At 48.3% G+C, this 13,945-nt stretch overlaps 1 long non-coding RNA gene across 1 annotated transcript; it reads right to left on the bottom strand.

Moving 5' to 3' along the window:
• Positions 1-328: 328 nt before the first annotated feature.
• Positions 329-1,819, bottom strand: LOC143389809 (uncharacterized). The gene is made up of 2 exons (XR_013090171.1): positions 1,750-1,819; positions 329-363 (listed from the first exon to the last, which is right to left on the bottom strand). It is a non-coding gene; the product is annotated as an uncharacterized LOC143389809 (long non-coding RNA).
• Between the last annotated feature and the right edge of the window lie 12,126 nt (positions 1,820-13,945).

Here is a 13,945-nt window from a genome sequence, read left to right as displayed (position 1 = left end):
GAGTTTGCCATCAACAGATGATGGGGGCCTAAGATTTTGTTCTGTTTGGAAATGGCAAGCTGTAAGATGGGCTATAGAGCAGGACTGGGCCTCAGGGCCGTCCCAATGCATTTTTCTTTTGCTTAATGGAAAGCCCCAGATGTGATGCAGGGACCCAGAAAACCCCACTGAAGAAGGACTGAATTTCACGTGATGCAAAACTGGCTTCCCCAGTGGGGAATTTGGGGTCTCCTTCAGAATAAACTTCCTCACAAGGACCCAGACTGTACCTGCTTCACCTTGGAGTGCCTTCTCCACTGCAACCCCTCTCTCTTCCAGCTGCCTCTGCTTTTCTTCCACCTGCTCCAGCTGCCGTTGGATGATCTGTCAAAAGACAGCCGTATGAGCACTCAGCTTTCTAGTTTTCAGGAGGAAAACTAAACTTGGCAAACTCAAGGAGGGAGAAAGAGAAGTTATGTTGAGACGGTGGAAAGAGCTCTAGTTCATGGGCTGCATCCCACTTGGATCTGAATCCCCCAGGGCCTTGTTACTTAGCAGACTCTGGGCCCACTGTTCTAAGTCCATGGAATATGGAAGCAGCTGAAGCAGATGTCAGCCCTCTCTAGGGCAGTTAAAGGGCTGGAGGAAAAGAAATTCCTGCAGGAAGCCTTTAATACTATTACCTCACAATTTCTTTCTTTTTTGGGCAGGATACTGGGGACTGAATTCAAGGGCACTTGACCACTGAGCCACATTGCAGCTCTATTTTGTATTTTATTTAGAGACAGGTTCTCACTGAGTTGCTTAGTGCCTTGCTTTTGCTGAGGCTGGATTTGAACACATGATCCTCCTATCTCAGCCTCCTGAGCTGCTAGGATTACAAATATGGGCCACCGCATCTGGCACCTCAGAATTTCTTTCTTTTCTTTACACTGGTGATTGAAACCAGGGATGTTTTACCATTGAGTTATACTCTAGTCCTTTTAATTTTTTTAAGTTGGTGAGGTTGGCCTTGAACTCATGATCCTCCTGCCTCAGTCTCCCAAGTTCTTGGGACTACAGGTGATGCTACTTGCCTGGCTACCTCAGATCTTTCTGATAACAAGACTGCTAAACTGGATTAAAAATCTTGTCTCTACAAGTTTAAAAAAAAAGTAAAGAATGGTCTAGGATATGAGGCCTTAAGACAGAGACTGATACCTACAGGATAACTCTAACCTCTCCCACAAAGTCCAAAGTCCATGGTAGGTCACAAACTGATTTTTTCCCCCTTTGTACTAGGTATTGGATTCAGGGGTGCTTTACCACTGAGCTATATCCCTAGCCCTTTTAATTTTTAATTTTGAGACAGGGTCTCTCTAAGTTGCCCAGGCTGGCCTCGAACTTGCAATTCTCTTGCTTCAACCTCCTGAGTTGCTGGAATTACAGGTGTATGACATGTACCCTCCCACAAACTGACTTCTGACACTATTGCTCACAAGTAAGAGAACTAATTGACTCTAAAATGACTATTCTAGACCACAGAATTTAGGAAACTCAAATGTGGTTCTTCCCTTTTTATTGATGACTTTGCAAGGATGGGGCCACTACATCTGCACTGAGCTGTACTTTGCGGCTGTCATCTCAGATGACAGGGACAACTCATCTGCTTCTACTCTGCCTTCTTCACCCTCCTTCCTTGTGGATAGGGGTCAACTGGGTGTACACAAAGATGTGGTCACATGGCTTTCCACCTGTGTATTTTGACTGTCTCACTGTCTGTGGATGTACCTGCGCTCGGTGGAGCCGCTTGAGCTCCTCTTGCTTGGCCTGTCTCCGAGCTGCCTTCTGCACACGCCGGGTCAACTTGGCATTCACCTCTTCTTCTGTGTAGGTTCTAGGCTAGTGGGAATGAAAAAGATCTTCTCAGTCAGGTCCGAGATCCATTTGTGCAGCAGCCTGGCAGGGGCATGGAGTAGACTGACTCCTAAGTGGGAGCTGGTGGTGGCTGGCAGACACCAGTGTGAAGCTCCCCCACTGAAGAGACTTCCCTGGCACCTTTCCCTATTGGAGCTCCAAATGCCACAGGACACACCTAGATACCCCCAAGGTGAGACATTTCCCCTCTGTGACCAGGAAAGGAGGCTATGTGGGGAATGAGTATTGGGAGCCTCCTTTATCATTGAGATCACTTTGTTTGTTTCCTATTTAAGGAATTCTGTGCTTTTTAAAGACCTTGAGGGGGTAAAAAATGTAAGTAAAATGTTTCCCAAGCCTCATGCTTCTGAATATATGGGGAAGGAAAAAAAAGGATAAACCAGAATCCTTTTATTTTCTTGCTTGGAATCAAAAGCCACTTTCTTCAGATGAGTGGTATTCATGAGGTTCCTTTAAGAACATCTGAACTAGAAAAAACAGGAATGCTTCTATTTTAAGTTTGGGGAAACCCCAAACCAATATAGGCTGAAGAAGGAACTGTGGAGGTGACCCTTGATGGCCTCTGGGGATTGCATAGGCAACAGTTGCCACAAAAAGGAAGGGAGGAAGTGGCCTGGCCAGGTGGTTGTGGCTAGTGCCATCAAGAATGGAGGAGGTGACTGGGCAAATTTAATGCTATGGGGAGAATCCCATGCTTTGCATAGATACTGGGCAACCCCTGAGAGGTACATGTTGGGGATTTGCCTTCATTCACAAGGCCATCTGTATTGTTTCTTAAAAAAACAAAACAAAAGAAACAACAACAACAACAAAAAAAACCCAAACCAAAACAAAAAAGAAACCAAACTAGGAGATTTTACAGATTTTAAAGAAGGCTTCCAAATTCAACTCAAAGTCCAGGCTCTTTGTCTTTCCTCTAAGAGTTTTAAAGACAGTGGAGTGTCAAGTGAAGAGGCAACAGGCAGTCCTTAAGGACAGCTGTGGCATTCTAGTGCCCTGGGAAGCTCAGGTCTCAGTCCACAGAGCTGAGACGAACAACCCCTCTTATTGTGGTGCCCAGACCCACAGAGGCAGCTCTGCCTCCCTCCCAGGCACCTGGAGCATTACCACATGCACTCCAGCCAGTGAAGAGCGGGTGTGTCTCATCCTCCTTCTTCCTCATGACATAGCTAAAGGAGGTCTGGTGGCTACAGCTACATGCATGTATGAACACAGTTAGTGAGGATGTGGCCACAGGTCCTGGGCTCAGGTTGCTCTGGGTGGTTAATCACAGACAGGCATGCAATGACGACCAGCCATCAGGAATGAGATACTACCTTTGATGAATAGGATCTCCTGAATGCCAAGGCGTGTGGTACATAAATCGACTTTTAAGGGGATGGCAACGGAAAACAAAACAGAACAGAAATGACAATGATGATTTAAAAAATTTAAATGACACACAGAAATGGAGTAAAATTAGAAGTTTAAAACAAACGTACAGGACTTAAACATGATTATTTTCCACAATGTCACACAGGACTGTGCAAGGAGAAATCTGCATGTACAAACTGCATGTACAGCTGCATCTTAGTGAACACTGGTTTTGAGTAAGACTGGGGTTTACTTTTCTCCTGAGTAGAAACAGCCTCTTTATCATTCCCCCAATCTTCTCTTTTCTCAGTATCCCTTTCTCCTTTAGTAACCCATTCCTTTACTTGTGGAAATTTAGAACACTTCCTGCTGCTAATGAATGGGGGTGGATGAAGGAGATTCCTGATGTCAGACACAGATAAGAGGGAAATGAGGTACTGAACCTCATACCCTCTCCCAAAAAGCTCTCTCCTGGCATGTTCCTAAACCATGGGACACAGGGATACAGGCTACTTCTTGATTATACCTGGTGAAGGGAACTGAAATAGCATAAATCACTGCTATTTGCCCAAAGTATTTCAGATAGCAATGTTAACTGACTTCTTTTTACTCCATTAAACATTGAGTGGAGCTGCTCAAGTACTGGGGTCAGTTACATTTGCTCCTCTGGTCTTCTTATCAGTTGTATTAAGTAGTTAAAAGGCCATCAGGGAGCCAGGGAGGGAGGTGGCTTGAGTCTGGTAGCCTATAGGATAAGGAGATTCTGAGAGCAACAAGAAGGCCTGCAGTACCCTGCTGCCTGTGCTGCTTCTGACTGTCATGACCGTGACATAGTGGGGACTCACATTTCACATGCATATTATCCTGGAAAAGAATGAATCTGCCTCTCAGAATAGGCACCTTACCTCAAACTCACTTCTTTCACAAAGCAGACTGAAAGGAAGATTTTCATTATTAGAAACAGGCTAGTTTTAAAAAAGGAAAGGACAAATGATGTCCTTGAATAGCATGGGAAGAACTCATAGTAGGATTATAGGTTAGGTAACTATACCTTAAGGAACAGCATGGACACTGTACCTGGCTGCTGTAAATATTATGGGGACAGGGCAGCACCTTCCTTCTCTATCATTTACCCATTTTTGGGACTGGTACCAATTCAGAATGAAATCATGACACAATTTTCATGTGCTCAAGAGATGAGGCCAGCCACAGGAACTGACATTGTGGCTCTGAAACAGAAAGAGAGGCTGTCAGAGAGCAGGCCCAGCACCCTCGGATGGGCCAGGGTGGCCAAGAAAAAGCCAAGTTAGTCGTATTTAAAGTCAGATGGAAGTAAAGAAAAGAGGTCAACATGAGTTATTTCTTGTTGACAGGGCTGTAGGTGTTTTAAAAAACCCTGCACTTGCATTTTTCAAACAAAAAAGTTATTATCATTACTTTTTAAAGATTTCTTTTTTAGTTGTAGAGGAATACAATACCTTTATTTTTTTATGCGGTGCTGAGGATAGAACCCAGTGCCTCACACATACTAGGCAAACTTCCTACCACTGAGCCACAAACCAGCCCCAAAATACAAGTTATTTTTAGTTTTTTTTTTCCTTATTATTATCAAAAGACCCTGTCACTTGCTTCACCAGTGCTTGAATCAGGGCTGTGTCTGACATACAAGGGGAGCTATCTCTTCCATCTCTGCTACACAGTGGCTCTGTGGCTGGGAGCCTGGCCTCTTCATTCAAGCCAAATCCCATTTTTACTTTTAGCTCCCTTGCTCCTTATACTTCTTATTTATTTATTTATAGTTTTCGGTGGACACACATCTTTATTTTATTTTTACTTGGTGCTGAGGATCAAACCCAGCGGCCCGTGCATGCCAGGTGAGCACACTACCGCTTGAGCCCCATCACCAGCCCCTCCTTATACTTCTTATTCTGAAAAATTTCAATCCTACAGAGATGTTGAAAGAGAAAGAAAATGAATAGCTGAATACCTATCACTTAGATTTCCCCAATGTTAACATTTTACAGCATGTTTCATAGGCATGTGTGCATGTATGTAATCTTCATATTACATGCATACACACCTTTTTTGTTGTTGTTGGTACCTGGGGTTGAATCAGGGGTGCTTTACCATTGAGCCATTGAGCTGTATCCTCAGCTCTTTTATGTTTTTTTTTTTTTTTTGGTACCAGGGATTGAACTCAGGGGCACTCGAACACTGAGCCACATTCTCAGTCCTATTTTGAATTTTATTTAGAGGCAGGGTCTCACTGAGTTGCTTAGCACCTTGCTTTTGCTGAGGTTGGCTTTGAACTTATGATCCTCCTGTCTCAGCCTCCTGAGCTGCTGGGATTACAGGTGTATGCCACAATATACAGCTATAATCTTTTCTTTTTCTGAATTATTTGTAGATACCATAAACTTTCACCTTGAAAAATATTAGCATGTACTTCCTCCTAAGAAGAGAAACATTTTCCTACATGATTACAGTACCTCTGTCACTTGCAAGAAACTTGATGTTGATTGGATGATACATTTATACATACTACACCATTTATGATCAAATTTCTTTAACTGTTTTTTTAAATATTTATTTTTTAGCTTTAGATGGATACAATATCTTTATTTCATTTTTATGTGGTGCTGAGGATCGAACCCAGCGCCTCACATGTGCTAGGCAAGCACTCTACCACTTGAGCCACAACTCCAGCCCTCTTTAACTATTTTAAAAGCATCCTTTATAGCTGTTTCTGTTCTGCCTTAGCTTCCATGTCTTGAAAACATGGTGATCTGCTTTCACCTGGTCCACCTCCACGTCATGGCAGGACCTGGGTTAGCAGCCTTGTAGGCCCTCCCTTGTCTTCCACATTCCCTGTGTGATCTCTAGTGAATGGCCCTGTCCCTATAGAGTATGCCTGGTATGTGAGGTCTCCATAGTCCTGTGGTTCTAGGAATCTATAATGGGATCCTTGACTCGCTCACAAGAATAGGGAAATGAATTTCTTTGTTTCTGGTGCCTGTGAGGCCCTACGAAAGTCTATCGTCAATGGGAGGTGGAACCGAGATAATGGCCTTGGCATAGCCAAATGTGGGAAGACTGCTGATCAGCATACTGTCAACAAGCTTCATTAATTTGTGGAGAAGCAGTGGAGAAACTTGACCATAATAGCAATCACAGCTGTATGTTTTTTTTAAACTTTATTATATTTATTTATTTTTTTTATATGGTGCTAAGGATCAAACCCAAGACCTTGCATGTATGAGGTGATCGCTCTACCGCTGAGCCATAACCCCAGCCCCACAGCTGTATGTTTTTGACCAACATGACATGAACTATCTGAACATCTGCACGGTCACCAAGAAGGTTAAGAGAAACATTCTCCTTTCTTCACAGACCTCCTTAAAAATCCCAAGACAGAGCTGGGTTTTGGCTCAGTGGTAGAGTTCTTGCCTAGCATGTGTGAGGCACTGAGTTTGCTCCTCAGCACCACATAAAAATAAATACATAAAATAAAGGTATTTTGTCCATCTACAACTGAAAAAAAAAAGAATTCCAAGACACCCCCAATGTATTTAGAGACCTACATGCAAATCCAGAAGCAACCCTCAGTTCAGAACCAACAGTCCTGCCTAGGAGATTCAGCAGGGGGTACTCAACAGGATGCACATAAATTGAACCCTCTCTTCTTCTTATGCTTGACCTGCCCCTTTCCTCTGCTGCAGCTTCCTCCAGTTAAAGCATCACCAACCAACCAATGGAAAACATCTCCACCTCCACCCAGCTGTCGGGTTCCCCTCCACTGCATGGCTACATCTGAGAAAAAGAGGGAAAGTCATGGGTGACAGCAAGGTCATGAAGTCCAGGTGTAACAGTCAATTTGAATTTCGACTTGATTGGTTTAAGAGATGCAGATGATTAAGAGGCTTCTACACACCCAGTGAGGGTTGTCTAGGAACGATTGGCATGTGAGATAGCCAACCGAAGTGGAGACCCTCCCTAAGCGTGGGCAGCACCGTCCAATAGGAAGATGGCTTGGATGGAATAAAAGTTGGAAGAACAAGAGAGCAGCCGCAGCCGCAAGCCAGATTGCTGCTGCCATCATCTGGGGATATTGGAATCTGGCGTCTTCACTCTTCCAAAGCGGACTCTGCCAGTGATTCTCCAGAAGCCTCCCATCTGGGACTAGGGTAGCCCTGTTGATCCCTCTTGCTCTGGGCCTTCAGCCTCCTGGACTGCGAAGCCACTGGTTCTCCCAGCCCTTCATCCTGCAGACAGCCATGGTGGACTGTCCAGCTTCCGGTCACCTAAGCCAATCTGATAAATACTCTTTTTTACAACTGCATTTCCTGTTGATTCTGTTCCTCTGGAGAACCCTAATACACCAGGAGAATTTTGAACTTTGCTGAACTTGACCTCTCCCTGTTTTTGCCACTTGACCACTGCTGCTTCACTCCCTTGTCACGCCCTGGTTTTCATTATTTTCCTGACTGACCTTCAGGTGCCCGGGGTTGCCCTTGGGACCCTTTTCTCCTGCCCTGGTGGCTCCTGGTGGTGTCTCCCCACGCCTTGGCTTCAGCTCCACTCCATTCTCATGACTGATGGAGCCGGAGTCACTCCCAGCCCCTGAGACCCCACTGGCCCCTGGACAGCCACTGGATCTCTTGCTGCGTATCCGTACCTCCCATCAGCTCTGCATTTGCCTGTGAAGTGTTCCCTGTAAAATGCAAGTCTGGTCACGTCACTGTGGTCAGAACCCATCCCAGGGAGACAGGGCAAAATCCTTCGGTGGCCTCCAGGGCCTCCTGTTCTGCACCCAGCAGCACCTCACCTTTCCCTCCCCAGGGTCCCTCACACCCACCACACTGACTTCCTTTATTTCCTCTAATGCACCGTGCTACCCTCCCCTACCTCAAGGCCTTGGCTTGTGCCCACCCCAAGCTCCTGTCTGCATCTGTCTCAGCTCAAACAGCAGCTACCCAAAGAAGCCCACCACCTCACGCCCCCATCCAGGCCCATCAGGGCCCTGGCCTTCTGTGTCCCAGCTCTGCCAGATCCTCAGAATGCTCATGCAGTTGGTGACCATTTAAGCAGACTATTTGTTTGGGGATAAATTCAGCCCAATACTTCAATTTTTTGTAAATAGATTTTTTTTTTTTTGGTGGTGGTACTAGGGATTGAGTCCAGGAACACTTAACTCTTAAACCACATCCCAGCCCTTTTGATTTTTTCATTTTGAGATAGGGTCTCACTAAATTGCTTAGGGCCTCACTAAGTTGCTGAGACTGGCCTTGAACTTGCAATCTTCCTGCCTCAGCCTCCCGAGTCGCTGGGATTATAAGCATGCTCCACCACACAGGGCTGTAAGTAATATTTTATTGGAACGAAGCCATGCTCAGTTGTTTATGTATTCACTATGGCTGCTTTAGCCCTTCAACCCCAGAGTAGACATAATATAATAGAAGACGTAGAGCCTGCGAGTCCTGAAGTCACTGGCTTTGTGGTCCATCAGAGAGAAGCTGGCCACCGCGCCCCAGCGGATCAGGGGCCGTCCAGTGCGGAGCAGACAGCTAGTGGATCTGCAGCACATGAACAAGTAAACAACCGAGCAGGCTCTCCGATCACTGGGTCACATCATGTCATTCACAGTGGCCTTCTCAGTGTCACCAGTACATCTGAAGCTGACTCTGCATTCAGTGTTCTTTCCACAAACTGGGTTAGGAGTCCAAAGCTCCAACAGTCACCAGGCTGAGCCCAGGGGCACCCACCCAGAATAGATTGAGGGAACTGAGGTCTGGGGCATGTGTGTGCATGTTCCCACATGAGATCCCCAAACTGGCATAGTGGGGGGTGCTGTGCCCAGCTCTGAGACCTACCCACCCCCCTCCCTTTGCTGCAGGCGTGGGCTGTGGAGAGTCCCACGTGCCCTCACCACCATTTGACTTTGAGTGGTTTCCTTTCCTCTCCGAGCATCAGACTTCTTAACTGTCAAGTGCAGCTCAGTTGCCAAGGCCTGGAGGGGAGGCTGGATCCAGGTAGATGACGCCTGGGGGAGATCACACTTCTGCCTGCAGCCGCCTCAGCCCAGAGCACAGAGCCCGGCCGCTTAGCTTTCCACCGCTGCCCTTGGCCGCCGTCCACTGGGAGACACTCCAGTAGCTCTGAATCTAAAATTCCTCCAGCATATTCTCTCTCTGATGTGACCTGTAACCCCTGTCCCTTAGCTCTGCACCCCTACCAGATAGAGGCAAAGAAGAGGGAAGGCGGCTCCCTGGGCACCCCACTGCCCCCCAGCCCTCCCTTCAGGGGGGGGTGCCTGTCAGGACCTGGTGGACATGAGGCTCCTGGCCGGTCTCCTGCTGTCCCTCTCGCCCTCCCAGGCTGTCCTCAGTCCACTATTAAAACATAAGACCATGGCAGAAACCGGGAAATGAGATTGATCAAATTATGTTATGTGCATGTTGGACTATGGCATAAAGAATCCCACTATGATAAGTTTTTTAAATAATTTTTTTAAAAAAGACCCCCACAGGGGCTTTTTATTTCCCTCAAAGTTTATTTTCCTTTTTATAGGCTTCAGGGCCTTCACATGTCTGGTGGGGCCCTTACTCCTCTCCTAGAGAAACCCTCCTCCTCCTTCCAGCCACCCCAGGCTCTCTGCACGACATTCAGCTGCTGTTCCCTCTGCCTGAAACCCTTCCCCACAGCCTCCTATCTAGCTCTCCTCCTCAGCTCCATGAGGTCGTCTGTGATAACCACATTTAAACCTGTCACCCACCACGGACCACATCTGCCCACTGCCCCCTCTCCTGGTTCACTGCTGTCTACAAGACACCCACTGACACTCTATATATTCTATCAATTCTATTTGTCCATCTCCCTTCACTAAAATCTAAGATTCACAAATACAAGGATTTTTGACTAGCACTTAGTAGGTGCTCAAAAAATGTAGGATAAGGAATTGGTGGGGTCTTTCATATCTACGATGCCTATGCTCCATCCTCTTATCCCTCTGCCAGTGTGGATGCTTGTGAACCAACAGCCCTTTCTACAGCATGTAAGTATTTCTTTTAAAAATTAAATAAATAGACTTTCATCTTCTCTCTTTGAATAAGTATAAAAAGTAGGTGTTTTTCATCCTCACACATTCTTCTAGAAGACAAGGGGGAAAAGATGCTGAGACTTGGCATGTGTTTTCGCAAGACTCCTATAAGGAGGGGAGGTTCAGAGAGGTGTAGTAACTTGTCAGAGGTCACAGAGGCATTTTGGAGGCAGAATCCAAGTCGCTGAACTAGCAGTCCAGCACTCTTTCCCCTGCTGCACAGCAGCCTCCTTCCTCCCCAGGACTCACCCCATTCACCTCCATTTAACCTGCCATCCCATGGCTGAGCAGGGAGATGGGGCAGAGGCCCAGTCCTCAGGGAGCCCTGGCTTCCTCCGCCTCCCCCAGGGCTTGCAGCAGCAGCCCCAAGGAGGTGGCCAGCTTGAAGGGCTGAGGATGATAAATGATCGGGGCTCCACGGACTCCCAGGACAGAGCCAACTCCTCTGTCTGGTCAGAATCACCCAAGCAGGAAAGCATGAAATGGCGCCATTAGGCAGAGAAGGCCGCGGCCACCCCAGAGGGAGGCCGGCTGGGCAGTCCACGGCCTGCAGGGACAGGGGCAGGGCCGGAGGAGGAAGGGGCCTGCGACACCCCACAGAGAGCAGACATGGGGGGGGCTGGGGAGGGTCTCTGGAGCACCCCCCAGGGTCTTGTCTGGATACAGACCGTGTAGCTCTCCTGCCAGGCCACCCCAAGCCCCAGGCAAAGGGCTGGCTCGTGCCTGCAGTCTGCTTTCCTCTGACCTGTGGCCACTGTGAAAAGGAGGTTCTGAGTACTGTGGAAAGACACGGGGAGGAGGTCAACGTCCAAGAGCAGATGCTGGAAATAAAAGAAGTGTGAAAGGCCCCAGGGCCCTGCGGATGCCCTGCACCCACCTCCCCCAGGTGGCATCTGGGCGGGCACAAGGAAACTGCGGGCAACGCCAGGCTGGATAACGGCAGCTTCCTTCAGTGGGCACGCGGATGGGCCCATTATCCCGCTGGGAGAGGGCACGGTTATGAGCACCGTTTTGGAGAGAAGGTGAATTTCCCCGGGACGGGCTAGTGATCTGTCCGAGGTCATTCGGCTGATGGTGAAAAGATTGGAGTCTCCATTTGCCTGTGTCCAAGTCTCCCACTGTTTCCCAGGGATGAGATTAGGGGAGCTCCAGCACCTGGAGGAGGGGGGTAAGCAGGGAGGAGCCTTCCTCCACCCAGCCCCCCACCCCGTGGCCTGCTGGCTGCCGTCCACCTATCAGGAATGGCCACTTGGTTCCAGTGACTATGTCAGTCCCCGAGGCACTCCAGCCAGGACTGCTGGGTGGGGTGGTGAGCAGGACCAGGCAGAAGCAGGCATGAGCTGGGTCTCTGCCCAGGTGGGGACTGAGAAGGACAGAGGGGAAGAGAGCCTTAGGAAAGGCCAAGGCCTGCCATCCCCTGAAACCCTCCCATTATAAACCTTCTTTTGTTTGTTTGTTTGTTGTGTTTTTTTGGTACCAGGGATTGAACTTGGGGGCAATCAACCACTGAGCCACATCCCCAGCCCTATTTTGGAGACGGGGGTCTCACTGAGTTGCCTAGTGCCTTGCTGTTGCTGAGGCTGGCTTTTAACCCGCGATCTTCCTGCTTCAGTCTCCTGAGATGCTGGATTACAGATGTGCGCCTCCACACCCCACTCATTATGAACGTTTGTAATGAGCCCCCTGCACGTGTCTGGAGGCTTCATCTTCCCTAACACCAAACATAGCTGCTCTGCGCTGGGCGCAAGTCTGGATCTAGACTACAGGGGGACTTGATGGGCAATAATCTGTGGAACAGGAGGGAAGGACAGTTAGGCCAGAGGTGGAAGTGGGTGGAGGGACCTTGAACATGCTCCCACTGCCACTCACGGCAGGTCTAGCGGGCAGAAGCGTCACAGAAGGCTCCAGCGCTCCTGAGCATCCCCCTTTGTGTTTAGATCTGGAATGATCTCCCAGGGAGACTCTCAGTCAAAGAGTCAGTGCACAGAGGAGTAAGTAGGATACCTTTGTGCAGGCTGGGGGACAAGGACGTGGACCCTTACACATCCATAGAACAGCTCTGGGAAAGACTCGCAGGAGTCGATGACATTTGGTGTCATTGCCTCTGGGGTGGGGACTGGGAAAGGAGAGGCTGCCAAACACTTCACTGTGTGCTCTTCTGAATTTCTTCAATTGTGAATCCTACAAATATATCTGCTGTCCCTTCTCCCCATCCCTGTTACTGCAGGACCTAGGAGCTGGGTCCCCAGCCTTGCAAAAGACAGCGATGAAGAGGTTTGTGCAGCTCACCCAGGAATGGCCCAGCCTGCCCCAAGCTGAGAGACCCGCAGTAGGAAGGACATCCCCAGGATGTTCCCTCCACCCACAGAGGTTACCCTGGACTCCACCCAGCTCCTCCTCGGCCAGTCCTAAAGAGGTTGGGAGCCCTGAAGCCTCATTCTGTCCTCCAGCACTGCTGGGCTCCCTCCGTGACCTCCCAGGTGCGAGTTCCTTCAGAATAAGATGCTGATCACATGACAGATGAGGACGGTGGATTCCCACCCACATCAACAGCACACATGGGCATGCGCACACACTTCCAACTGTCACCCCACACCAATTAAACATGATTTGGGGACTATGCACTTCTGTGGATTACCCTGCTCTGCCCTGACCTCAATTAAGGCAGATAATGGAAAACTGACTAGATACCACTTATTTAATCTTTCTTGGCATTGTATTTGCAGAAGCCAAAGTAATGAGATGGAAATAGATTAAGCAGCAAGATGCCTGTTGCTGAGGCTAGCAGGCTAAGAAAGATCAATACTTAAGGATAAATTTATGGCTGTACTTTTTGCATCAAAGCTCCAGTCCAGCATTTGGTCCTGGGAGGCAGAGGATAAAGTTTTAATGGATTAATTCTTTAGCTCATTTTGAAAATGAATTACCCATTTCTTTGTGTTCCTCGTACACCAAGACCTAAGGAGCCTTACTGGGTCAGTTCGTGCACACTGCTACTTCAGAGCTGGGCTGAGCTCTCACACATGGAGCCAGAGCCTGCTCCTGACTGGGCCTACTCCAGCTTCCTACTCTGGCTTCCTAAGAATTGGAAAATCCTTCCTAGGGTCTAACTTCTATCTTCCCAGCTGCAGTGACACTCACTTTCCTTTTCTTGCATCTAAATTGAGGTTAACAAATTCCAAACCACCTAAAAAGAGGCCTGAGGCGGAGGCCACCGTCCTGATGGCAGTGAGCATAACCTTGGGCTGGCTCGTTTGCCTCCCTGGGCCTCAGCTTGCACATCCATAAACGAGGGTTAACCACCCTGCTCCGACTGGAATGATCCAAACAAAGCTCCTGAGCTGGGCCCTGTAGACCCAGACCTGCCACGGATTAGTTCTCTCAGCCCAGACCCCAGGCACGATATTCCTAAATCACAGACAAGCCAAGCCTTGGCCTGTGAGTGCCTCAGGACCTTACAGACAATGCATTGCAAAGCCCTTACTTGAAAGATGGAGAAACTGAAGGCCAAAGGGACAGGACTTATCAGATGTCTTACAGATAAAATGGCAAGCTGGTGGTGGCGCTGTGTGAGCCTGGCCTCTGTTGTCCCCCAGTCCA

This window comes from Callospermophilus lateralis, unplaced genomic scaffold (assembly GCF_048772815.1).
Source record: "Callospermophilus lateralis isolate mCalLat2 unplaced genomic scaffold, mCalLat2.hap1 Scaffold_65, whole genome shotgun sequence".
Taxonomy (NCBI): domain Eukaryota; kingdom Metazoa; phylum Chordata; class Mammalia; order Rodentia; family Sciuridae; genus Callospermophilus; species Callospermophilus lateralis.
This window is presented reverse-complemented; position numbering and strand designations above follow the sequence as displayed.